The sequence below is a fragment of the Podarcis bocagei genome (genome assembly GCF_964188305.1).
Source record: "Podarcis bocagei genome assembly, chromosome: 9".
Taxonomy (NCBI): domain Eukaryota; kingdom Metazoa; phylum Chordata; class Lepidosauria; order Squamata; family Lacertidae; genus Podarcis; species Podarcis bocagei.
Window position 1 is genome coordinate 16,178,256 of NC_138134.1, and position 25,956 is coordinate 16,204,211.

Consider the following 25,956-nt stretch of genomic DNA (forward strand, 5'->3'; position numbering starts at 1 on the left):
CACCAAAATGCCCTCAGAACTCAGCGCCAACAGTATTAGTAAAACCTATTGGTGTTTCACAACTTTCTGACAGGCCCTTAGCCAGACCTAGCAGAGTAAACGCAGAATCCACGGAAGCAATTGGCGACTTGGCTGCAAACAGGATAGACGAAGCAGGAACCAGGAACTTGTGGAACAGAACACAGATCTTTTGCTAGCTCTCTCTGACACGACTCACAACTCCTACACTGACACACAGAACTCTGAACACGAACTCCGAACTAACACATTCCAGTTAGTAGGCCATTAATTATCACTCCCTTGAGAGGAGAGAGCTTGACCAATCAGGGAGCGGTCTCCATGTCTCTGTTATCACCAGGCAGACTTACTCCTTCAGATTGCCTTCTGGCTGTCTGCCAAACCTTAATTGACTCTGTGTGAGTAGCTGTACGTACACAGTTTCCCAATAAACACTTTGAATTGTGCTCGCAAACATACCAGGAGCCAATGTAGATCCTTTAGGAACAGTGTTGTACTGTCCTGGCAGCTGTTCTCAGTCGCCAGTCTAGATTCCGCATATCAATACAGTTGGGGTATGAAAGTACATAATCAAATATGTACATTAGCTCAAGTGGCAAAAGTGTAAGTAATCAGAATAAGACGGCAGTGATCTTAAGAATCTAAGATGCCCAGATCTGGAAATCTCTGAACTAGATGGAATGGTAGAAGGGGAGCCACTCACCCCCTTGCCCAGGTAAGTATGCCCACACCCACCTAGTAATTATACTTTAGGAGAAAGTCATTATTGCTTTCCTTGCTCTTTGTAAGTAACTATAGATTTTGTTGTCTTGATTTCTTTCCTTTTTACTTTTTTTATTCTAAGCTGTGGCGCGTGTCCAGTTTTGAAAGGACGCAGTTCTTGTTGAGGGGAAAGAACATTTCAGATTTATTCTGTCACCAACAAATCTAGGGTTAATTTGAGCTAAGAAATGGGTTATTTTATGCACAACTCAATAGCTCTAATCGCCATATTTATCACCATGCAAAAGCTGGAACTGCTAGGAAGGTAGTGACATTTTAAGAGAAAGCACAGCTTCCCCATAGGGATTTTATTCTCCAGCATTACAGAACACCTGCCATACAGTGGTCATTGTCACCACAAGCTCAGCTGTGCAACACAATAACTTGTTTGCTAAGGGCAAATGGGCAAAAATGTCCTGGTATTATCTGAAGATTTCTTGTACTGTACAAAGTGCTGCACTGAACCTTTGTGAAAGCTTGCTAACGGGGGCGGGGAAGGGAGGAAAGATTATAAAGCATGTAGATTCAAAACCGCATCAAGACTTTTAGAAACTATAGGCCTTTAGAAAAAATAGTAGCAAATTCTTTAAGGCATCTTTTAAAGTAGGGCTGAATCTTAGGCAAGTCAATCGAAAAATTGTGAAATATCACGATTTGGGGGGTCTTCCTAAAAAAAAAAGCTCATCAACTTTGGGGTGTCCTAGTTTTTACGTTTTGAAATACAGTGGTACCTCGGGTTACATATGCTTCAGGTTACAGACTCTGCTAACCCAGAAGTAGTGCTTCAGGTTAAGAACTTTGCTTCAGGATGAGAACAGAAATCATGCTCCGGTGGCGCGGCGGCAGCAGGAGGCCCCATTAGCTAAAGTGGTGCTTCAGGTTAAGAATAGTTTCAGGTTAAGAACGGACCTCCCGAATGAATTAAGTACTTAACCTGAGGTACCACTGTATAGCAACCCTATTTAAAGTAGACAATGGGGGGATTAATACTGTCGTGCACACCCCAATTTCTGAGCGGCTCCAGGGGTGCCAGCACTTACCGAGAATTCTGTTTCCTTGGAATGAAGGTCACTGGAGATGGTCTTTAGGATATATTGTTTTGTTTACATACTTATGCAGCCTGAGCACAATATAAAAGGGCTCACAACATTAGTGCCCCAACAGGTCTTGCTTCCCCTAGTTTTTAGAAGGGTCCTGAAAGTCATAGTTTTCATTTCAACACAAAAAGCGTGCCCAGGTTCTACATTTTTCAAGGTCCCAGCTTCATACCAGACTAAAAAAAAAAAAAAAAGGCTAGCTCTTGGCCTATTGTTCTTCTACCTACAAAATGGCATGGCCTCTTGTAGGTGGGGAGAGCAGGCTTACCCCTTCCTTAAAGTGCACCTCAGTCAGTTGTCTCTATCTGTTCTTCACCAAGACTTTAGACATGTAAATGTATGCCTAACAGACTTAGCTCAGCCCATTACCTTTAAAAAGAATCTGGCCTGACCACTTCAGCAGACCCTTCTATAGTGAACTCCCATCCCACAGATGGACTTGACAATGGACTTGAAAGAGACCCACAGGCATAATCCAAATCAAACTTTCAAAGCGATAGCAACTTGAATGTAGTGTCATTCAGTGGACTTTTGATGCAATCCTAACCTCTCTTGAAGTAAGTGCCTATGGTAAGTAGGACTTTCTTCGGGGTAAACTCAGATAGGATTGGGTTGTTAGCTTCAGTTTACTGACAATCTATTTGTGCTACTGCAATGAATCATCTTAACACCAGTTGGTTAAGCTGTGGTGACATGGAACTGTTTGCTGAACAGTTTTTGTTTTATTTTGAAGAGTTCTACTAATAAAATTTGAATAATATTTTCATGGGTCTGGACAATGCTTCATTTCCAAAAGGAATCCGTTTACATGCATCTAATCGCTTGAAACTGCACAAAATTAATAATATCTGCAACACTGTATAGCAGAGGGTAGGAAGTTGGGTACCAGAAACAGAGCCCTTTCAGTGTTTTCCCCAAACCTATAGATTATGATCCCCAAGGTTTTGTTTAAAGGACTCTCAACACATGTTAATATTGGATCTGTTTTTTATTAGTTGTTATCACCTGCTGGAACTCGCTGTTGTTTCATTTCATTGATGAATCACTTTCCACAAGGAACCCCAAAGCGATCTGCAATATAATAAACTATATAAAAGCAGTTAAAACAATCACATAAATATTACAAAACAATTAAAACAGCACATCAATTCAGTTCCAAGGCAGATGTCAACTGTGATAAAGCTTTTAGAAGGTTTGTTGAAATAGGTGCTCCTTTAGCAGGCAGTGTCTGATAAAAAAGTGCTTGTCTGATATACAATAGGAGCAAGTTCCAATGTATAGGTGCCACCACACTGAAGGCCCCATGCTGACATCCTGGTAGGATGGTAAATGCCAGTTGCTCTCTCCAGCAGAACACAGTGACTGGGTGCTCTTTAACTGCTCGTTCTAAGGTGTTTAATTGTTGTTTGAAATTGTTGTTTTTATTTTACATGCTTTCCACATGCCACCTTGTGAGGACATTTTTCCTAAATGGTGGGACATAAATGAACACCTATGAGTCCCTTAACCACAGGCAACTTTGTTGTAAATTCTAAGCATCCGCTATCGGGTTACACAGTTCCAGTCCTTGGAGAAGTGCATGGAGGCACCAAGAATATAAAAGTTATTCATCCTTGTTACAAGAGCATCCTTAACAGCTGTGAGATCTGACTGGGACCAAATCCCTTCTCTGTTGCAAAAGAGCCTGCACACTTGAAACAATGGGGTAAAGCTCTGCAAGATTTATGATTTCTGCCCAGCATGTATTCCCCTCTTCACTGACCACTGAGTGAACTCTTGACAGTTTGTGCTAATTGTCTGTGGGTTTGTGTTTCGGCTTAGCACTTCTTTGGCACACCTCCCAGTCCGCTTCTCCTTGGGAAAGGAACATAATCATAAGGAACAGGAGATTGAAAGGGATGAGCAGACACAACCCTAGTTACAGTTTACCTGGACCAATGCAGGCAGCCACGGGAACAAAATGTTTAACAAGATTTTTTGGGAAGATTCAGCATGCCAGCTCCCATTAGCAAAAACAACAGAGCCTTGCAATGGCACCATAATGATCAAGACACTTATTGTGAGAGCCCAGTTCACTGGATGCATGAATGGAAACCAATTAGAAGAAAACATCCCCCCCCCCCCCCGTAGGGCTAAGGAGAGGGAACTGCAAGACGTCAGTGGAAATATCCCAGCTCCACAAACTGCAGGTGAATGAGAAACTGTTAGTTTAGGTGCATTTTGGGACTACAGTGGTACCTCGGGTTACAGACGCTTCAGGTTACAGACTCCACTAACCCAGAAATAGTACCTCGGGTTAAGAACTTTGCTTCAGGATGAGAACAGAAATCGTTCAGTGGCGGCATGGCAGCAGCAGGAGGCCCCATTGGCTAAAGTGGTACCTCAGGTTAAGAACAGTTTCAGGTTAAGAACAGACCTCCAGAATGAATTAAGTTCTTAACCCGAGATACCACTGTACTTGTAGTCATCCTCAAAATTGGACCTGGAGTTTTATCAGGCAGTTTTATCAAGTAGTGCGCCATCACCCTCCAGTTCTGACTACAGGGAGATATGTTTGTTTGTTTGTTTGTACCCCAGCCATCTGACTGGGTTGCCCCAGTGCTCTGAGACGCTTCCAACATATACAAAAACATTCCACATTAAAAAGCTTCCCTACACAGGGCTGCCTTCAGATGTCTTATAAAGGTTATATTTTTACTCCTCTCCTTGACATCTAATGGTAGGGTGTTCCACAGGATGGGTGCCACTACTGAGGAGGCCCTCATCTTTGTTCCCTGTAGCTTCACTTCTTACAGTGAGGGAACCACCAGAAAGCCCACAGAGCTGGATCTCAGTGTCTGGGCTGAACGATGGAGGAGATCAGCCAACAAATCATGAATCCTCTGAACCAGAAATAGATTAGATGAGATCAGGTGGTACTCCTTGACCTTTATAAAGGGTACCAGTTCTGGATTGTTCATTGGTCTCAGTAACTTCCTTCTACCTCCACTGTTGGACGCAGTATGCTTCTGAGTACCAGCTGCTCATAAGTGTGGAGTGTTTTGATGTGTTCAGGACCACTTTGAGGGTTCCATAGACATCTGGTTCGCCACTGTGAAAACAGGATGCTGGTGTAGATGAGTCTTTGCCCTGATCCAGCCTGGCTCTTCTTAACTTGAGAAGTCTTCTTCTTCTGCTGGATGCGTGTCTTCTGTTATCTTAATAGTTGGAAGGGAGATGTGGCTAGCTTTTCTTTCTTCACTTTAATTTATTCTGTCTCCCCCCTCCTCTCCCCTCCTCCCCGCATAGGCCTCTCTGATGCTAGGACCTGTTTTGGAGAGGAAGGGGCAGTAGTTTCAGATCTCCTGCCAGTCGATGAGAAGCCCCGTCCAATGCAACTATTGTCTTCTCACTCATTTGGCTGAGCATTGCAAGGATGCATGAGAAATTCAAGCTTTGTGAAGTCCTATATGAAAGCACACCCTCCAATATTTCTCCGATGAAAATAGGGACGTCCTATCCGGACCTGTGGGTCTTGGACTACTGTGAGGATCAGAATATAAGTATCCAACAGATTTCATACTTCTCCATTGTTAAAATGTACCAAGTATGCATTGGTTGTCAGGGCATCCAGAAGAGCTCTCAGTGAGCAATTTGTTTAACTCAGTGTCCTGGTCACTGCTGGATTCAAAAAACAGACATAAATGAATAAAGTAGGAAAAGTAAGTCTGTAACATATTCATTTTCAGGAGTGGGGGGGGGAGTTAGCTTTGAAAACCTTTTTTTGTAGATAATTACCCTTTAAATAGGTCTGATTTGTGCTGTTCAAAGCTTCAAATTTGCTTAGTTGCCAAAAGCTAATTGTCCTAAAGGCTAAAATGAAATTAAGGCTACTGTTTCCTTTGAACTAAAGCTGTGGCATCCCCCCCACCCGCTGGAAAAGCCTTTCTTTACTTTCAAGAGAGCTTAATTAAAAATGCCAAAAAGTTGGAAAGAAAAATGGAAGTGGGTAGATTGAATAAAACATTCAATCAGTGTTATATTTCACTGAAACATAAGTGCATCAACATATATATATATATATATATAAACTATTTAAAAAATATAACTTCCAAATTTCATCCACAGTGAAATTTTACAATCAACGTCAAGGCTTCTGTTTGGGTAAAATATCTAACGTATTTTGAGGAAAGGGGGCGGAATTATTTTGGTAAGTAATTTTTTTAAGCTTTTATTTTGCTAAAGGTATGTGTGCTGAAGACAATATTTAGTTTGAATCCAGTTTTGGCACTTTGGAAAGTGGTTCCTTTGCCTAGACTGCTTCAGAGGTCATACACAGGTCAGAATCATACACAGGTCAGAATCAGACCCTCTCTTCAGAAAGCTTGATGGTTTCTGTATCTCCCCATTGGCTATGAAAACATGGCTATAACTTCTTTAACTTTCAACAGAATTGGATGAAATTTGCAGGTGCAAATTATCATCCTGCATAGATGATATCTGCCCAATTTCAGACAAATGGGTTTCAAAAAATAGCCTTTAAATTTTTATATATAAATATTTTTTAAAGTGAACTACCATTTTAAAAATGGAAGAACTGGATGAATTTTACAGTCAACTTCTGAGGTAATGTGACCTTGATAGTGAGGCATCTGATCAAGGCCTGTATTTTAAAATGAGCTTAAAGATATATTTGCAAATGTTTGTATGTTTCATGCCAGGCATAAAACAGCTGGCTAAGTACTTTGGCAGCTGTTTATCTTCCTGCTCTCCTGGACAAGGGCCCCCCTGATTTATAGCAGTAGCAGGAGACAAATTTCTCAAAGTTGTAAAAGGGAATTACAGGCTGGGAGCAAAGGTCATACTGACCATACATATTACAGAATACAATCAAGCTGCAAAAACACTAATTAAGAGTTGGTCAATAGTAAGATTTATTGTTTAACAGAAAATAATACCATGTGCCTCCCATTAGACTCGAGTCATATTTTCCTAAGGTTAAAGGGCAAGAGCTAATGGGAAAATCAGCTGGCTGGGAAAGGGGGGTGTAAACTGAAGAGGCTTCTTTTGAAGCTGTTTTTACTGAGTTCCTTTTTACTTTGCAAAGGCCTTTTCTTCTAAAAAGCTATCTATGTTATGTATGGGATTTGTTGGCTTAATGTAATTATGCAAAGGATTTAGAAAATAAGAAATGTTAGATTCTTATGTTAGATTCTTATTTCATTGATGGTGTGTGAGAAGGTGAACCCAAGATCTCTGTTTAGATAAAATTTAAAACCATGAGCCATCTGTTTTAGCCATTTGTTTTTGGAATGCCAGGGGCAACAGGGCAAAAGGTGATCTGGTAATTAAGGTGCCTTGTCGAGGCAAATGTAAGATATATGGCTACTTGTCTGCCATTTATGGATAGAAGGAAATATAGCTCTTTGTCTCCCATAAAAGGTAATAGGAAGTGGGTGTATCTTTTATGATTGGTTCTAGCAAACAGCCAATAGGAATTTCAACCAGGCTGATTGGACAGAGGCAGCCAAAGGAGGAGCAAGGGGGCTGGGCTGAGGAAATATAAGTGCTGGCCATCAGGGCTGGAGTGGGCAGAGCTTTGGTAATCATATACCACTGTGTCTCTCATTTATTTGTCTGACAAATAAATTATTATTTTAATTTCTCTATTGCTGCGTTGAATATTTCATTCCAGCTAAGCGTTAACCACAAGCAGGGTGCTACAATAGATTTCAGTCAGATAGATATTTTCTGCATTGCTTACAAAAGCACTGTGACTGAAAGTACAAAGGAGAGGGCTGGTTAATTCCTGGATGCAAACTAGATGTGTCTGTCAGTAACAAAACTGTACTCCCTCCCCTTCCCCCATGTGATGTTTTCCTAACTAGACTGCTGCCGGGGGGGAGGGGTATCCATTTTTTCAGACACATTGTATCTCTGAGTTCCTCTGAATCACCAAATTGGTCCCAAAGCTTTAGGAAATGCCCAGTTCAGTTTGAGCTCCTTTGGGGACATCCATTTCTATTTGGACCTACCTCAAATCCACCAGAGTGGCTTTATTCAGTTAAGGATTCACCCAAACCAGATGTACATCCCTAGTTCCAGCACATCTCTGCTTGAAATCTACAGAGGATACAGGTTTTGTTATCTTCTGGATCTCAACTGTATTGGATGTTCGGTTGAGAACTTTGGACTAGATAAGAAACACTCCACGCTGTCTGCAAGAATATGGCCTGCAGCCAATCACAAGTATCATCTAAAGTGAAAATTCATGGCAACTCTGAGGATTTCTGTTCAGGAGAAACTTCAGGATAATTCACAGAAATCAAAGAGTTCTCCATTTCTTTTTGTTTTAAATTTGTTACTAAAGGACAATTTTAACTTAAACCAGCTTTTGAGAGCACAGTCCTGTTCATGTTTACGTAGATGTCAGTTGCATTCAATTCACTGTAAGCCTGATTAGAATTGCAGCCTAAATAAATGCAGAGCTGTCATATTTGAATATTGGCAGAGTTTCATCTTAAACTCTGAATATGCTTTTTTGAGGAGATGCAGGAAAGTCATGAAAATAAGGGTCCATGGGTATCTGGATAATATAGTCTTTAGGATAATTAAGAGTACATTGGGAACGTTTAAATGGATAAAGATATTAAAACATTACATCAAACAAGATGCTATTTTATTACCTTCATCTCTATGAAGCTATATTTAAACATGAGGCTCATTTTGTATTTTCAAAACAGCATGCACACTTGATTAAAATGAGCTTAAGCCGGTAATGTTTTGTATCAGTGCTGTACAGGGATGCCAACAGGATTTCCTGGTTCCAGTATGAGCTCCCAAAATGCATGCATGTGTGGCGATCACACAGGGTTCCTGGACGTTTCACCGTCTATTGATCCCTGTGCCACCACTTTATTTCTCCCTGCCACCACTCAGGCCCTACCTGGTACAATACTGAGTCCAGTCAGCGTTAAATTGGAACATAAACTTTGGTTTATTTATTGCAGTTTAACAAGCGTATGTTTTCATAAACGGTATCAGTCAATTACAATCATGGGGTACCTATCCAGACCTATAACCTCTGCTACTTGCTCTCACTCACTAAATAATAATAATAATAACAACAACAACAACAACAACAACAACAACAACAACAACAACAACAAAAACTCTGGCTGAGTTTCCCCAGCCACTCTGGGCAGCTCCCAATGAAATGTTAAAAACAACCACCTCTCAGATATTTACTTGTCTTCCTAGCCCCTAACTATTCCTGACTTAGCTTATTTCGCTACACTAACTCAACCTACCCACATACTCTATCCCAATTTACTCCCACTCCAACTAACCACCCAACAAACTCCTCCCTTTGCCCCTGCCAGAGCTGGTTTTATAGTCCCTCTGACTCCACCCCCCTGGGTCCTGATTGGGTAACCTGTTTAACTATTTCACCTCCAGCACTCTCATATGTTAACATCACAGCATGCACACACACTTTACTGGCTAGTTCTGATGTCTGTGTGCATATGTTAAATTAGCTGAACTTACCTCACAGGGCTGTTGCAAAGATAAAATGAAGGAGGGTAATGTACACTTCCTTGAGCTACTGGGATGTGTCGTAGAGTCGTAGAATTGTAGAATTGTAGAACTGGAAGGGACCACGAGGGTCATTTGGTCCAAGCCCCTGCAATGCAGAAATCTTTTTGCCCAAGGTGGGGCGTGAACTCATGACCCAGAGATTAAGAGTCTCATGTTCTACCAACTGAGCTATTACCCTCCTCTCCCCCATTTTAGGGACGCGGGTGGTGCTGTGGGTTAAACCACAGAGCCTAGGACTTGCTGATCAGAAGGTCGGCAGTTCAAATCCCTGCAATGGGGTGAGCTCCCATTGCTTAGTCCTAACTCCTGCCAACCTAGCAGTTCGAAAGCAAGTCAAAGTGCAAGTAAATAAATAGGTACTGCTCCGGCGGGAAGGTAAACGGCATTTCTGTGCACTGCTCTGGTTCTCCAGAAGCAGCTTAGTCATGCTGGCCACATGACCTGGAAGCTGTACACCGGCTCCCTCAGCCAATAAAGCGAGATAAGCGCCACAACCCCAGAGTCGGTCACAACTGGACCTAATGGTCAGGGGCCCCTTTACCTTTTACCCCCATTTCACCTTTGCAACAGTAGAGTGTGTGAAAGTGTGTGCGTGCATCTGTGTGCAGGGTGTTCAGTTCACACTGTACAGGAACCAAGAGATCCTATACAATGTTACAAGTTTGGGCCTGCCAGACTTCCCTAAATTCCTGGACCCAGTAAATGTTAGACTTTAATCATATTTTGTATTTGCCATTTGGGGAGGGGATTATTTAACGTCTATCCACACTTACTGTGTAGGAGTATTTGCAGAAAGCATATTCCAATGAATACCTGATCTTAGATGAGCCAACCGCAGGACAGAAACATGGGTGGGATAGAAATAAATTATCATCATCATCATCATCATCATCATCATTATTATCATTATTAGTATTACGACTTGGTGGAAAGGAAGGGTATGGAGATTCCAAGGACTTTTGGGAAATAAAACAGAAGTGTAAGAAACACACTAAATGGGAGGAGAAAACAGCAGCTCTTATGATCCGAGGGATTCCTGTTGCCTCATGTCCAAACAACTCACTTAGCAACCACAGTTCTGAATTCACTCATTGGATAAAACAGTTACAGGTAGGTAGCCGTGTTGGTCTGCCATAGTCAAAATAAAAAAATTCCTTACAGTAGCACCTTAAAGACCAACTAAGTTAGTTCTTGGTATGAGCTTTCGTGTGCATGCACACTTCTTCAGATACACTGAAACAGAAGTTGCCAGATCCTTCTATATAGTGAGAAGGTGGGGAGGGGTATTACTCAGAAGGGTGGTGGGAATGGGAGATTGGCAGATAGCTGAGATGAGCCTGTTGACGACTCTTAACGACTGCAATAGGTCTTACAGGAAAAGGCAACTGACCGACAAACATATCTACATGCCTCTAGCTACCATCCCAAACATACCAAACAGTCCATTGTATATAGCCAGGCACTACGTTACAGCCGCATCTGTTCCAATTCTACAGACAGAGACTCTCACCTAAGAGATCTACAGCAAACCTTTTTAGAACTAAAATACCCAGCAGATGAAGTTAGACAACAGATCAACAGAGCCAGACTGATACCCAGAGAGAACTTGCTGCAAGACAGACCCAAAAAAGAAAACAACAGAACACCTTTAGTCATCACATACTGCTCCCAAGTCAAAACAGTACAACGCATCATCAGAGATCTACAACTTCTCCTGGACAATGACAGTTCTCTTTCTCAAGCTCTGGGAGGAAGACCTTTCATTGCCTACAGACAGCCACCCAATCTTAAACAACTCCTAACCCACAATAATACTACAACCAGACTTAACACGGACACTGGCACCAGAGCCTGCAATAAACCCAGATGCCAACTTTGCTGCCACATACACCCGGACAACACTACTGGCCCCAACAACATCACACATACCATCTCGGGACTATTTAATTGCTCATGGTCTAACATTGTGTATGCCATCAAATGCCAACAGTGTCCTTCAGCTCTCTATATTGGACAAACAGGACAAACCTTACGCCAAAGAATAAACAGACATAAATCTGACATCAAGAATCACAAAACAGAGAAACCAGTAGGAGAACACTTCAATTTCCCAGGACATTCCATACAAGATCTCAAAGTAGCTGTTTTACTACAAAAGAATTTCAGAAATAGACTGGAAAGAGAAGCTGCTGAATTGCAACTCATTACCAAACTTAAAACCATGGAGAGACCTGGTATGAACAAAGACATTGGATTCTTATCTCATTATACATGACTAAGCCATTTTTCACCTTCTCACCCCTTGCCTTTTCCTGTAAGACCTATTGCAGTCGTTAAGAGTCGTCAACAGGCTCATCTCAGCTATCTGCCAATCTCCCATTCCCACCACCCTTCTGAGTAATACCCCCCCCACCTTCTCACTATATAGAAGGATCTGGCAACTTCTGTTTCAGTGTATCTGAAGAAGTGTGCATGCACACGAAAGCTCATACCAAGAACTAACTTAGTTGGTCTTTAAGGTGCTACTGGAAGGAATTTTTTTATTTTGGATAAAACAGTGTTACGTGACAGCAGCTTGGCTGGCCCATCCCACAGAAATTTCTTAGAAGAATACCTGCACATGTTGCTTCATACCTGCCATACTTGAAGGGCTGTTCCTCTGTATATTTCTGAAGATAAAAAAGCACCCTGCACACGACTACAAGTCAGATCAAGCAGTGCAATGAATCTTTTTAGTTAAATCAAATCAGCACATTTTTCTGGTTCATTTTGAAATCTCTGATATCTACATATGACCTTTCCATTTTTATTAATACTTTATTGGAATTTTGCATTGCAGCCTGTGGAAGATAAAGTTAATTTACACAGATGTGACAGAAAGTTAGGCAAGCAGCAGTAAACTCCAGTCTATTCACTGAATCTTCCTGTAACTTTTACTTGACCTATCAATTTTGTTTTTAAAAAGCTGTGTACATTTTGTGTCTCTGTTAAAAAAATACACACACACACACACACACACGAATGAAATCACCTTATTTCTGTACTTTTCAATTGCTTTTCAATTGTTTTTAATATTGTGTTGTGTTTTAATTATTGTAGCCTGCCATGGGACCTTAGTGTGAAGGGTGAGTAATAAAGTATTATTATTGAATGCCATCTTCATCATCTGCATTTTATTGTTCAAAAAATCTCAGAGCAGTGTATCAGTGAAACACAAGATAATAAAATATGGCAAAAGCATCAAAATTGCAGCATATAAGTCTTTTATAAACTGCCTCCAATGTGATACTTTTTCAGATGCACTGTAGGTGAAAAAAGAGTGGCCTCCATTTTTTATTTTTTTAAAGAGATGGTTGATGTAGGCCAATACTTCTGAAGGGACAGTGTCCTTGGTGAACATATTGGGTTGTCTCCAATTCAGAGTAGATCCATGAATAACAATGGACCTAAGTTAGTAATGCCCGTTACAGTGGTACCTCGCAAGACGAATGACTCGCAAGACGAAAAACGCGCAAGACGAAAGAGTTTTCCGTTTTTTGAGTCGTTCCGCAAGACGAATTTCCCTATGGGCTTGCTTCGCAAGACGAAACGTCTTGCGAGTTCTTGCGAGTTTATTTCCTTTTTCTTAAAGCCGCTAAGCCGTTAATAGCCACTAAGCCACTAAGCCGTTAATAGCCGCTAAGCCGCTAATAGCCATCTTCGCAAGACGAAAAAACCGCAAGACGAAGAGACTTGCGGAACGGATTAATTTCATCTTGCGAGGCACCACTGTACTTTCTCTAGTTCTACTCTGAGGGACTAAATATGGACACAACTCCCTTGGTCATGTGTAGGTAGGAAAGCATGGATGGAAGAAAGATGCAGAAAGCATGCATGCTGAAATCTGGTAATTAGTTTGTTGTTGTTTTCAAAAAAAATGTCCTAAATAACTTGAAATTTTGCAAGAGCAATATCCTGGCCACAGTGAGTCCATAGAATAATAAAGTTACACAATGAGGGAGATCTGCTGATCCCTAGAAACCACTTGCAGTATTAGCATAGAGTCCAATCTTGCATGAAGCTTTCCCACTAGGTAAAAAAAAGGTAAAGGATTCCTGGATGGTTAAGATGGGGTTGCAGCGCTCGTCTCGCTTTCAGGCTGAGGGAGCTGGCGTTGGTCCACAGACAGCTTTCCGGGTCATGTGGCCAGCATGACTAAACTGCTTCTGGTGCAACGGAACACCACAACAGAAACACGGGTGATGCTGTGGTCTAAACCATTCCATCAGGCAAGGCCTCTTTCCACCTGCCTTGCCCCACCCTCTAGTCTCTGCTTCTCAATTTGTATTGTATTATTTTATGTACCGTGGCTTGTCATTGTTTTATTGATTATAGTTTAGGAATTATTTATTATAACTGCTGAGTGGATTTCTGTTTACTTTTCTATGTTATTATTATTATTTAATACTATTCTAATAATTGTTGGATGATACTTTTTGATATAGGTTACTTATTTTAAAGTTACGTTTTATTATCACGTTTTTGTATTGCATTAGATTGTTATTAAATGTGTATTTTTTGCTTCTTCGGCTTGTAAACTGCCTTGAGCATTGTTAGATAGAAAAATGGTATACAAATTAAAAATGATGAATGATGAGCATCAGCCTCTTGGGCTTGCTGGTCAGAAGGTCAACAGTTCAAATCCATGTGATGAGATGAGCTCCCATTGCTCTGTCCCAGCTCCTGCCAACCTAGTAGTTCAAAAGCACACCAGTGCAAGGAGATAAACAGGTACCAGTGTGGCGAGAAGCTAAATGGTGTTTCTGTGTGCTCTGGTTTGCCATTCTGAGGAGCACAGAGTAGAGGCTGAATTCAATACAGTGGCTTCATTTTTCAGAGCTGTTTCAAAGCACACAGTTTGAGAATCGTGGCTTGAGAGACTGGGGAAATATTGACACCATTACTTTCCCACAAAATGGTTGTGCTTTTTTTTCAGGTACCGGGGCAGATTGGGTTTGCTGTTGTCATTACCATGAATGAGAAAAGACAAGGCATCATTTATGTGAAGCCACTCAGGGAATAGGCATGAGTCATTAAAATTTTCAGAAATGGTGAGTGCGTTTTTTTCTCTCCCTCCCAATAAAGCAATAACTCTAAACTAATTACAGCAATCTAAGCAGTCCTCTACTCCAATGATATTAACATTCATTGATCCTTTGCATTTAATCTTTATTTGTCTAAATGCAAAATGACATTTATTGCACAAAAATAACAGTAAATTGTGCAAGCCTGGATCTCTGGATAATTAAAGGAGTCAGACGAGATTGGCAGGATTTTGAGAGAAAGGATGTCCAGTATGGTGTTGTTGAGCTAGAGGACATCTTGATTAATAACCTTCAGAAGTGCACAGAATTTCTTTTACCTTCCGGGTTGTTCTGTTGTATTTGGCTGAATTTTAAGGCTTGGGGAGAGAATAATATAAGTAATAAAAAGAGCTCTACTGAGTCAGACAAAAGGCAGACTAATCCAGTAGCCTGTTTTCTATGGTAGCCAACCCAGTTTCTCTGGCAGAAACTCTAGAAGCAGGATACAGTTGTTACTGAGTGACTGGTATTCAACATGCCTTCATGGCTTTGAAGTATTCTTTTATATAAAGTTTATATGCCAAAATGACTTCTAAGTAGTTTACAACTATAAAATCAATGCATAATTAAAATGCACAATAATAAATCCATTGCGACATTAAAACATCCTCAGTTAAAAATACAACAGACAAACAATTTAAAAGCATAACAATTAAAACAGTTAAGAAACAGTTAACAAAATTAACTATCTTGTTGAATAGTGTAAAGAGTTCTTTGGGGCTGACAAGGTCAAAAGTCTTTGTCAGATCTACAAAGTCAATGTACAAGGGGCATCCCTAGATGTTACTTATCCCAAATTTCTTGAGAGACTTTGGAAGAGGCAAATGTTTTAAGGGGGTATCATGTGCAGAAAGGCTGAGAGAGTAGCATCGTTGTCCAATGATATTCATTGTTGTGTCATCATGTCCACTGAGGTGATTGAAATTTAAGGTAACATATGCTGGTATATGAGTCAAAAAGCCACAGTTTCAGGTACTGCCATATGGAAACAAAATCGGAGAGGATTACAGGGGAACCTCGGTTGTCGAACACTTCAGAAGCTGAACAATTTGGAACCCAAGTGCTGATAACCCGGAAGTGAATGCTTCCGTTTTTGAACGTGCCTCAGAAGTCGAACAGTTTCTGAGGCGCGTTTCTCCGTTTCGCTAAAGGAATTTTCCGACCGGCAATTGCACCTTGGTTGTCGAATGTTTCGGAAGTTGAACGGACTTCCAGAACAGATTACGTTTGACAACCGAGGTTCCGCTGTATTAGCATTATAATCAGGAAAATGAATACAATATTCCCCAAGACTGAATGCACACTAACTGAAGGGTCTTTAAGGCTCTTTGCCAACCACATTCCTTCCTCAGCAGTTCCAAACTATTCACTCTCAAACAGGTTTTCTCCATGCCTGGCATAAGGAAAACAGAGTGACTCCACCAATAATTCCTGCTGGATTGTGTAAGGTTGAGTATAGCAATAATTCAACAAAACAGTAATGCCAGCATCATCTGACGTCCAGCCAGCAAGAAGCACTTACCATAGCCCAAAGTTACAAAGCCAACATAAAAAACAACAACCCTAGAATTTAAACTGCTGTTTTTGATGATTGTGTAAGCATATCCAAAAGGAAGGCTGGGTGAGCGGAGGGAGTGTGGGGGACATGCTCAACAAAACAAATTAGACAAATCTGCTGCAGCTTCACTGCCTTAGGGAGACACAAAACATCGCACAATGCATGGAGCAAAAACAACATGGAAATCAAACTCATGGCAAACGCAAGCAGCGAGCCACAGAACAGGAAAGCTAACCCCCCAAAAGGATGTGCTGGTCAGGAATGACAAAAGAGAAGAGAAAATGTTACCCTCAAGCTATGAGCATGCTGCCAGAAGTCATCAGACTTAATCTGCAATAGAGTGGGCTACTGTGAAAAGTAGGGCCAAGCAATGTGGGGGTGTGGTGGGGCAGGGGGGTGTCTATGCTGCCTCTGAAACACTCCTAGGTTGGGATGCTTCAGGAATTGCAAATTATGATAGGAACTGGCCTGATTTGCTGTTCTGCCCCAGATTAATATGTAGCATCACTAAGGCCAGCTCTACCATTAGGCAGAGGGACACGGGTGGCGCTGTGGGTTAAACCACAGAACCTAGGACTTGCCAATCAGAAGGTCGGTAGTTCGAATCCCCGCGATGGGGTGAGCTCCCGTTGCTCGGTCCCTGCTCCTGCCAACATAGCAGTTCGAAAGCACGCCAGTGCAAGTAGATAAATAGGTACCGCTCTGGTGGGAAGGTAACCGGCATTGTCGTGTGCTGCTCTGGTTCTCCAGAAGTGGCTTAGTCATGCTGGCAACATGACCCGGAACTGTATGCCAGCACCCTCAGCCAATAAAGCGAGATGAGCACCGCAACCCCAGAATCAGCCACAACTGGACCTAATGGTCAGGGGTCCATTTACCTTTACCATTAGGCAGAATGAGGCAACCACCTTAGACAGCATGGTTGAAGGACAGAGCTGTATTTGCCACACAGCCCCTTTTGCGTACAGGAGCTGCTTGAAGCTTCATACAAGCTGCATACAAGGTGTCATCCAGCTGTCTTAGGGACTCCACTCTAAATTTGTGTAGGGTTTACAGTGGTACCTCAGGTTACATACGCTTCAAGTTACAGACTCTGCTAACCCAGAAGTAGTGCTTCAGGTTAAGAAGAACAGAAATCGCACTCCGGCAGCGTGGCAGCAGCAGGAGGCCCCATTAGCTAAAGTGGTGCTTCAGGTTAAGAACAGTTTCAGGTTAAGAACAGACCTCTGGAACGAATTAAGTACGCAACCAGAGGTACCACTGTACTCCTTATTCTTTTCTACTCCTGAAGGTATCTCATAAGGCTACGGAGAATAAAATAATAAAAAGTAGTCATAAAACCAAACAGAAGCCCGGACATTACCTAAAAATGCCTACTGGAATAAGAGTTGCTTATACATATCTGGTGGACCTTTGAAAATATCAAAAGCTTCTGGGATATAGTATATGATGAACTTTAAAAAAAAATTAATTATAAGTTTGTGAAAAATACAGAAGCTTTCCTATTGGGAATAACAGACACAGGTATAGCAAAGGAAGATCGGAGGACATTCCTTTATGCCACAGGCGCGGTGAGGACCTTAATTGCCAGAAATGTGAAAAAAGAATTTATGCCAACAAAAAAGGGATGCCAGGATAAATTATTATATTATACTGAACTGGCCAGTTTAACAGAGGCAATTAGGGGATAACCCACTTAAGAATTTCAAAAAGAATAGGGAAAATGCAGAGAATACTTTACCAAACAGTGCCCCAAAACATATACCTGGACAAATATATACCTGGACTTGTTTTGATTAATTTCTACAGGAGACTTTGCGGTTTTTAAAAGTCCTAACTAGGAAAAATTATATACAAGAAGTAAATAAGGAGGCCATTTACAGGATGAAGGAAGTCTTCTATTTTGATGTTTGTTTTCTTCATGTAAGGGAATAGGAGTTTAATTTTGATAATTAAATTGTCAATAGTGGTGGGTTTGTTTGTATGTATGAGTTGTTGTGGACTATGTTGTAAATAAATTATTATTATTTTTTTTTTAAAGAGCTGCTTTGTCATGCACTTGAAGTTCAGCAAGGAGAGTGCTGAAACCAAATTCTCCAAGATCCCTAGTTGGGTTCAGCAACACCTGGTGGATCACAAGTTTCCCATTCTTGATATAAAGCAAAGAAAAAGTATAACAACAACAATAATTTATTTATTATTTATAACCCACCCATCTGGCTGGGTTTCCCTAGCCACTCTGGGCGGCTCCCAACAGAATTAAAAGCACAAAAAAATCAAACATTAAAAACTTCCCTAAACTGCGCTGCCTTCAGAAGCTTCTAAAAGTCAGATAGCTGTTTATTTCCTTGACATCTGATGGGAGGGCGTTCCACAGGACAGGCACCACTACCAAGAAGGCCCTCTGCCTGGTTCCCTGTAACTTCACTCCTTGCAATGAGGTAACTGCCAGAAGGCCCTCGAAGTTGGACCTCAGCGTCCAGGCAGAACGATGGGGGTGGAGACGCTCCTTCTGGTATATGGGGCCAAAGCCATTTAATTCAGAACAAACACTTTGAATTGTGATCGGAAACGTACTGGGAGCCAATGTAGGTCTTTCAGGACTGGTGTTATATGGTCTCGGTGGCTGCTCCCAGTCACCAGTCTGGCTGCCGCATTCTGGATTAGTTGTAGTTTCCGGGTCGCCTTCAAAGGTAGCCCCATGTAGAGTGCATCCTCTTCACTTAGTGTGCATGCTGTGTAGAAGAAGAAGAGTTTGGATTTGATATCCGGCTTTATCACTACCCGAAGGAGTCTCAAAGCGGCTAACATTCTCCTTTCCCTTCCTCCCCCACAACAAACACTCTGTGAGGTGAGTGAGGCTGAGAGACTTCAGAGAAGTGTGACTAGCCCAAGGTCACCCAGCAGCTGCATGTGGAGGAGTGGAGACGCAAACCCGGTTCACCAGATTACGAGACTACCACTCTTAACTACTACACCACACTGGCTCTCTTAAATTCCCTAAGCATGGGAATTTAAGCGCGTGAGTTTGTTGAGCTCAGCCCAAACCACTATTTCACATGTTTCATAGAAGACTGCTGAGGTATGTTTGTGATTCGTCCCATACTTGCCCCCCACCCCCGTTCAGTGGAACTGAGGGAGGCAAGATAGGGTGTGGCAGAGCAACATGGCAATGTGGCAGGAACAACTATGAGAGGTAATCTTGATGCTTGTTTTTCACCCATTCCTAAACTCCCCTGAGCTCCTGTCCAGACACCAAGAATTTTTAAAATCTCCCTGTTCCTTTCTTCCCCCATCATCATTCCACCTGCTTTCAACATCAGGTGCTAGTCATCTGCCACAAAGTTTCATCAAATTTCAATTTTCTACCCATGTAGGTCTTTCCCGGAAAATGCAAAGTCTGCCCTGGTGGTTCCGATTCACCATTCCACTTAATTTATTTCCAAACCTGCTTAAATTAAACGTGACTGGGGACTTTATCCGTTCCTGCATATATGAAGTTGTCAGAGAGATCATAAACAGACAGGCTCATTTGAGATATGATGAAGTACAAACAGTCAGGAAGGCATCCAGCTATATGACAGAAAGAGGTCCAGGAAAACTCCAGCTGTTTATGCAAATAGTGATACTGAGAGGCTGGCATCCTATCAAGGACCCAGGGATCAGTGGCATATTTGTATACTGTCGTCAGCATGTAATGGATGTTTACTGCTTCAAAGAGAGAGAAAAATGTGTGCTGTTCTGTAATAATTTACAGGGTTCAGAATACAGGGATGTTCAATAGTGCCTAAACTAGGATTATATAATTGAACTTGCCTGGAACTACTTGCAGTTTTCACTCGCCAGTGTTCCCCTGCATGCTTCAAAGAAAGAATTTTATTTGTTCTTTTCAAACAGAGTTGCCACCAGCTTTCTCCTAAAGTGAAATTTGAGGTGAAATTGGTAGACCCTATTTAGGAGAAACAGTTCTAGAATTTCAAGGGGAAACAAAGGAAGTTCACTGAAATTAACAAAACGTTTCCAGTAAGGTAAAAGGTAAAGGACCCCTGGACGGTTAAGTCCAGTCAAAGGTGACTATGGGGTTGCAGAACTCATCTCGCTTTCATGCCGAGGGAGCCGGTGTTTGTCCGCAGACAGCTTTCTGGGTCATTTGGCCAGCATGACTAAGCTGCTTCGGGTGAACCAGAGCAGCACACGGAAACACCATTTCCCTTCCCGCTGCAGAGGTACCTATTTATCTACTTGCACTGGCATGCTTTTGAACTGCTAGGTTGGCAGGAGCTGGGACAGAGCAATGAGAGCTCACTCTATCACGGGGATTCGAACCGCCGACCTTCTTATCAGCAAACCCAAGAGGCTCAGAGGTTTAGACTACAGCGCCACCCATGTTTTACCTTTGTTTCCAGTAGGTCTCTCTGTCTGTCTGAGTGTCTGTCTGTCTCTCTCTCTTTCAATCACACACACACACTCCCCTGAAATTGAAGCATATTTTGGTGGGTCCTGTTCAGGCAAATACTTCTGCAAGAAATCAAAGGGTAGTTATAGCAATTTTAATTTTAAATACAGTGGTATCTTGGTTTACAACTATAATCCGTTCCAGAGGTCCGTTTGTAAACCAAAACAGGTTGTAACCCAAGGCGCGCTTTTGCCAATGGGGCCTCCAAAAATAAATTGTTCGTAATAAAAAACAATGGGTTGTAATCCAAAAAAGAAAGGTTGCAAACTGGGACACAAACCTCTGGGTTTGACGTGTTTGTAATCCAAAACGTATGTGAACCAAGACATCTGCAAACCAAGGTACCACTGTATAGCAACATTTCAGAAGGTGTGAGTTGGACTCATCTAAGCGATTACTGCATTTCACCAAAAGTGAAGGTTCTTTATCAGGTGGCACATGTGTAGGGGTTTTCAGACAAACATTTCTCAGTGTCCATTTCACATGTCTCTTCTGGTCCATTAGAGTGAATGGGAAATGGCACCGCCAAGCTGAATTGCCCCCCCCCCCGCCTGCCTGCCTTCTTCCATACATCCTCTTACTTAGTCTCAGTTTTGCCTTTGTAGAACTCATCAGAAAAGATGGGGACTAAACTGGAATGAATTGCCTCTGCCTCTCATTGACTATGGTCCTACTGAACTTTGAGCTACATGCTGTCTGCTCTACCACTACCATGGACTGCACAAATCCTCTTTAGCTCTGATTTCATACATATTTTTTTCCATATCTTGTGCTGTGTTTTCATAGCCTGAGCTGCTGCTGGTGGCTTCTTTGCCTGGTTCATCCTAGATGGGGCATCACTCCTTCTGCCACTCGGAAACCAGTCACATAGCCATATAACTGGAAGAATACACCTCAAAGTTGTGAAAGCCAATGCTGTCCAGTGGGCAAAGTGGTGGCTGCGGACCTGGGTGACCTTGATTCAAATTGCAAGTCAGTGGTGGCCTTCATTGTTCAGTTATATGGCAGGGAGTGAGAGCTAACCCATACAGATGTGCAGCTGCTGATCAAGATAGCATACTCATAATATATCTATAAGAATTTGAATTATGTGTGCTTTAGAATCATCACTCATTTGAGGGCCTTTTCTTGAGTACTGGTGGAGGGGAATGAACACTATCGTTGCCATTCATTTCAGCTTCGAAATGCTTACATGAGAGCCAGTGTGGTGTAGTGGTTAAGAGCGGTAGTCACGTAATCTGGGAAACCGGGTTCGTGTCTCCGCTCCTCCACATGCAGCTGCTGGGTGACCTTGGGCCAGTCACACTTCTGTGAAGTCTCTCAGCCCCACTCACCTCACAGAGTGTTTGTTGTGGGGGAGGAAGGGAAAGGAGAATGTTAGCCGCTTTGAGACTCCTTAAAGGGAGTGAAAGGCGGGATATCAAATCCAAACTCTTCTTCTTCTTCTTACAACATTTTAAGCTGTCCAAAGTGAAAGGTGTCATTTCACAGATGGTGGTCACATTCTGAGCATTTCAGCATGGTTTCTTAAATGTGGTCACCATCAGGAGTATGCATGGACCAATGGTACCAAATAGTATGGGAAACAGCCCTACTAGAAAAATTAACCAATAAACTGAAACTGACACGGGGACAAACAGAAGAAGATGGCTCCCCTTTATCACATACACAGCCCAACAAGACAATGACAATAATCCACCAACAGCATATAAATCAATATGGCTAACCTGATCCAAAACACCCACCCACCCCGCTCACACACGAAAACAAAGATCACCACAGCCAATTACAAACAAACAACCACACCCTAGGCCAACCCCAACCTTTCTCACCACCAAAGGAACACAAGTGAACAGCACAAGCAACGCTGACACCAAACCCTACATACATTAAGCATAATAGAAACATCGCCACCCGACCCCCCCATCTTCCCCCCTCCCCCCGTCTCCCTCTCCCCCTCCCCCCCAATGTCTCAACAAATGAAATGGATTTGTAAAAATGTTACATGGAAAAAATACGAGAGACATTACACACATTTCTGTAAAACAAGAAAATCTTTAATAAAAAAACCAAAAATCTAAGTTTAAATGTGGTCACCAGGATCTTCTAATAAAGTCTCCATCCCACCCCACCCCACCCCTTGAGCTGTGTGTGATATTATAGTGTTGTGACTGTTGGGATACTGTGACCAGTGCACATATTTTGTGACTGTATACCAATTTCATAACCGCTGTTCTTGAGTGTCTGAGAAGCTTATCAAAGATTGTAATTATCCAGTCCTCTTTTTCCTTGTAGAATAATGCAAGCAAGTTAATTTATAAGGTTTGTGCATGAGAGAGGCTACTGTATGTGGGTGCTTGAACACAGTGAGAGTTTTAAGCAAACAGGCTCATGCACTCTTAGAGGTGGACATTAACAAAGCAGCGTTTTTTTCTAATGCAGAAATCTATAGGCAAGGTAAATCAGAATCTGCATTAAGTAGACTTCTAATCCTGTAAACAAAATGTAAATTAGAACGGAATTACAATATTTAATTGCAATTTCATTTATGATCATGAAATTATGGTTGTAAAAATATTTTACCCCTAAAAACAAAGTGTCACATTCTCTTTATTGAGGCTTACAAACTGTATAACAAGATGACACATTATTATGATCTTTGCTAAGCACCAATAAATATGTACTTAGTAATCAGATTTGTATTTAACAAGTACTTGCTACCCTATTAAATCCAAATTAAACACCGAGTGCATGCAAGGAAAGAAAATGTAAAAGTTCTTAGTGATTGTCAAAAAGTTAGTTTCCCAGAACTAACTTTTTCTTTCTTTCTTGGACTGTTTGTTACATTACATGTAACCTCACTCAGATGTTCAGCGCAATATAGAAAGAAGTAGATAAGAACCCAGGGCCTCTTCCCAGTACTCCATTGCTGTTGTTGCTTATTACATTTTCTTTTGCCAACCATTCACCATAGGTTCCCAAGGCAGGTTACAGCAAGATAGAATTCAGTTTTTAAAACGGTTCAAACGAATTCCAGTCACAGAAATAGGGTAGGTCCCCCCCCAAAAAAAGCAGGTGCCAAAGTCCAGCGTAAAAAGGTGTGTCTTTGTCATCGAAAAACAAACTACATAATGAAATAGCCCAATGCCAACACTATATCGAAGGGGTCCACAGTTTAGGGGCTGCCACAAAGAATGCCCTCTTCCAAGCTGCTATTTTCTGAATTTCTGAGGACCATAGAACTACCAAGAGGACTCCCTCTGCTGCTCTTAAGACCCAAGGTGGTCTTTAGGGATGGAGGTAGTCTTTCAGATATCTGGGGCTGAAGTCATTTAGAGCTTTAATTACTAGTGTGAACACCTTGAATTGGGCCATGAAACAAACTGGCAGTGGTAGCCAATGCAGCTGTTTTTAAACAGTGGTTATGTATTTTTTAAGTGCAGATCTCAGAAATCCCTGATACCTTTCAGTTTGGAGCAGAAGTCAAACTACTTGCCGTATTTTTCCATCTGTAAGGCACCCCTATGTATAAGACGCCCCCTATTTTGGGAAACTCTGATTTAAGAAAATGGGGGAAGAGCTATCCGTGTATAAGATGCCCCCAAATGTTGAACATTACTTTTTAGGGGGAAAACCTAGTCTTATACATGGAAAAAATACGGTAAATTGCCGCTTCAGATCTCCCCCACATCAAGCACTCAGTTGCATTCAGAAGCCTCATGCTGCATGGACTTGCATGCAAACTACTTCTAGTTTTAACGATTCAAAAAGCTAAACTAAATAAAAATGCACGACAGAAATGACCCAAGTTGGAGCAGAGACTCCTGTCTTTGATACTATCCCACCACCACAGAAGCTTTGTGAACACCACAGAAGACCTCAAGGTCTGCATGTTGGTGATTGCTGGATCGGACCATAGAACCCTTTTAGTGCAGGGATGACTAACCTGTAGCCCTCCAGATGTTCTGGAATGGTATGTCCCATTTTCTCTAGCCACTGACCAAGTTAGCAACACCTGCTTTAGTGGATTATGCTGTCATCCAAAGTAATTGATGGCATCCATATGAATGTTAGGTTGTCCAGATTGGAAGCTCTGGATTTTTAGCTAAAGAGCAATGAAAGAAAAGTTCAAGCTCCCAAAATAGAAGCTTTCTAATTAGATAAACTAAATTAGCAAAACAAGTAAAGCAATAATACTGATGCAAATGTTAATGTCAGTTGTGAATGAGACAACAAAGAACCTAAACAATTCTCTGAAGTCAGAGAAGCAAGAGACAATGGAATGGATTAGTGTCTGGGCCGAAAAGTATTTCTAGTTCAAAGTGGGTAAAGTGTTATCAACATCTTTCAGGGTCAAAGTACAAAATGTTTTCCATTTTCTCCAAAGTGTGATATTATCATCTGAACAGCTACAGGGTTTATACCTTTCCTGCTTTGAAAAATGCATGGGCGCCACATATATTGTTGTTGTTGTTTAGTCGTTTAGTCGTGTCCGACTCTTCGTGACCCCATGGACCAGAGCACGCCAGGCACTTCTGTCCTCCACTGCCTCCCGCAGTTTGATCAAACTCATGCTGGTAGCTTCAAGAACACCATCCAACCATCTCATTCTCTGTCGTCCCCTTCTCCTTGTGCCCTCCATCTTTCCCAACATCAGGGTCTTTTCCAGGGAGTCTTCTCTTCTCATGAGGTGGCCAAAGTATTGGAGCCTCAGCTTCACGATCTGTCCTTCCAGTGAGCGCTCAGGGCTGATTTCCTTCAGAATGGAGAGGTTTGATCTTCTTGCAGTCCATGGGACTCTCAAGAGTCTCCTCCAGCACCATAATTCAAAAGCATCAATTCTTCGGCGATCAGCCTTCTTTATGGTCCAGCTCTCACTTCTATACATCACTACTGGGAAAACCATGGCTTTTACTATACGGACCTTTGTTGGCAAGGTGATGTCTCTGCTTTTTAAGATGTTGTCTAGGTTTGCCATCGCCTTTCTCCCAAGGATCAGGCGTCTTTTAATTTCGTGACTGCTGTCACCATCTGCACTGATCATGGAGCCCAAGAAGGTAAAATCTCTCACTGCCTCCATTTCTTCCCCTTCTATTTGCCAGGAGGTGATGGGCCCAGTGGCCATGATCTTCGTTTTTTTGATGTTGAGCTTCAGACCATATTTTGTGCTCTCCTCTTTCACCCTCATTAAAAGGTTCTTTAATTCCTCTTCACTTTCTGCCATCAAGGTTGTGTCATCTGCATATCTGAGGTTGTTGATATTTCTTCCGGCAATCTTAATTCCGGCTTGGGATTCATCCAGCCCAGCCTTTCGCATGATGAATTCTGCATATAAGTTAAATAAGCAGGGAGACAATATACAGC

General features: G+C 41.8%; 1 long non-coding RNA gene across 2 annotated transcripts in view; it reads right to left on the bottom strand.

The window, feature by feature from the left end:
- Positions 1 to 15,156: 15,156 nt before the first annotated feature.
- LOC308594653 overlaps positions 15,157 to 25,956 on the bottom strand; it is a 48,453-nt gene continuing 37,653 nt past the window's right edge. Inside the window, exons 5-6 of one of the 2 annotated variants that reach the window (XR_014011525.1) lie at positions 20,531 to 20,654; positions 15,157 to 15,553 (exon numbers count right to left, since the gene is read on the bottom strand). This is a non-coding gene — a long non-coding RNA (uncharacterized lncRNA). The remainder of the gene's footprint in view (positions 15,554 to 20,530; positions 20,655 to 25,956) is intronic. The other variant, XR_014011524.1, reaches the window with a different exon arrangement.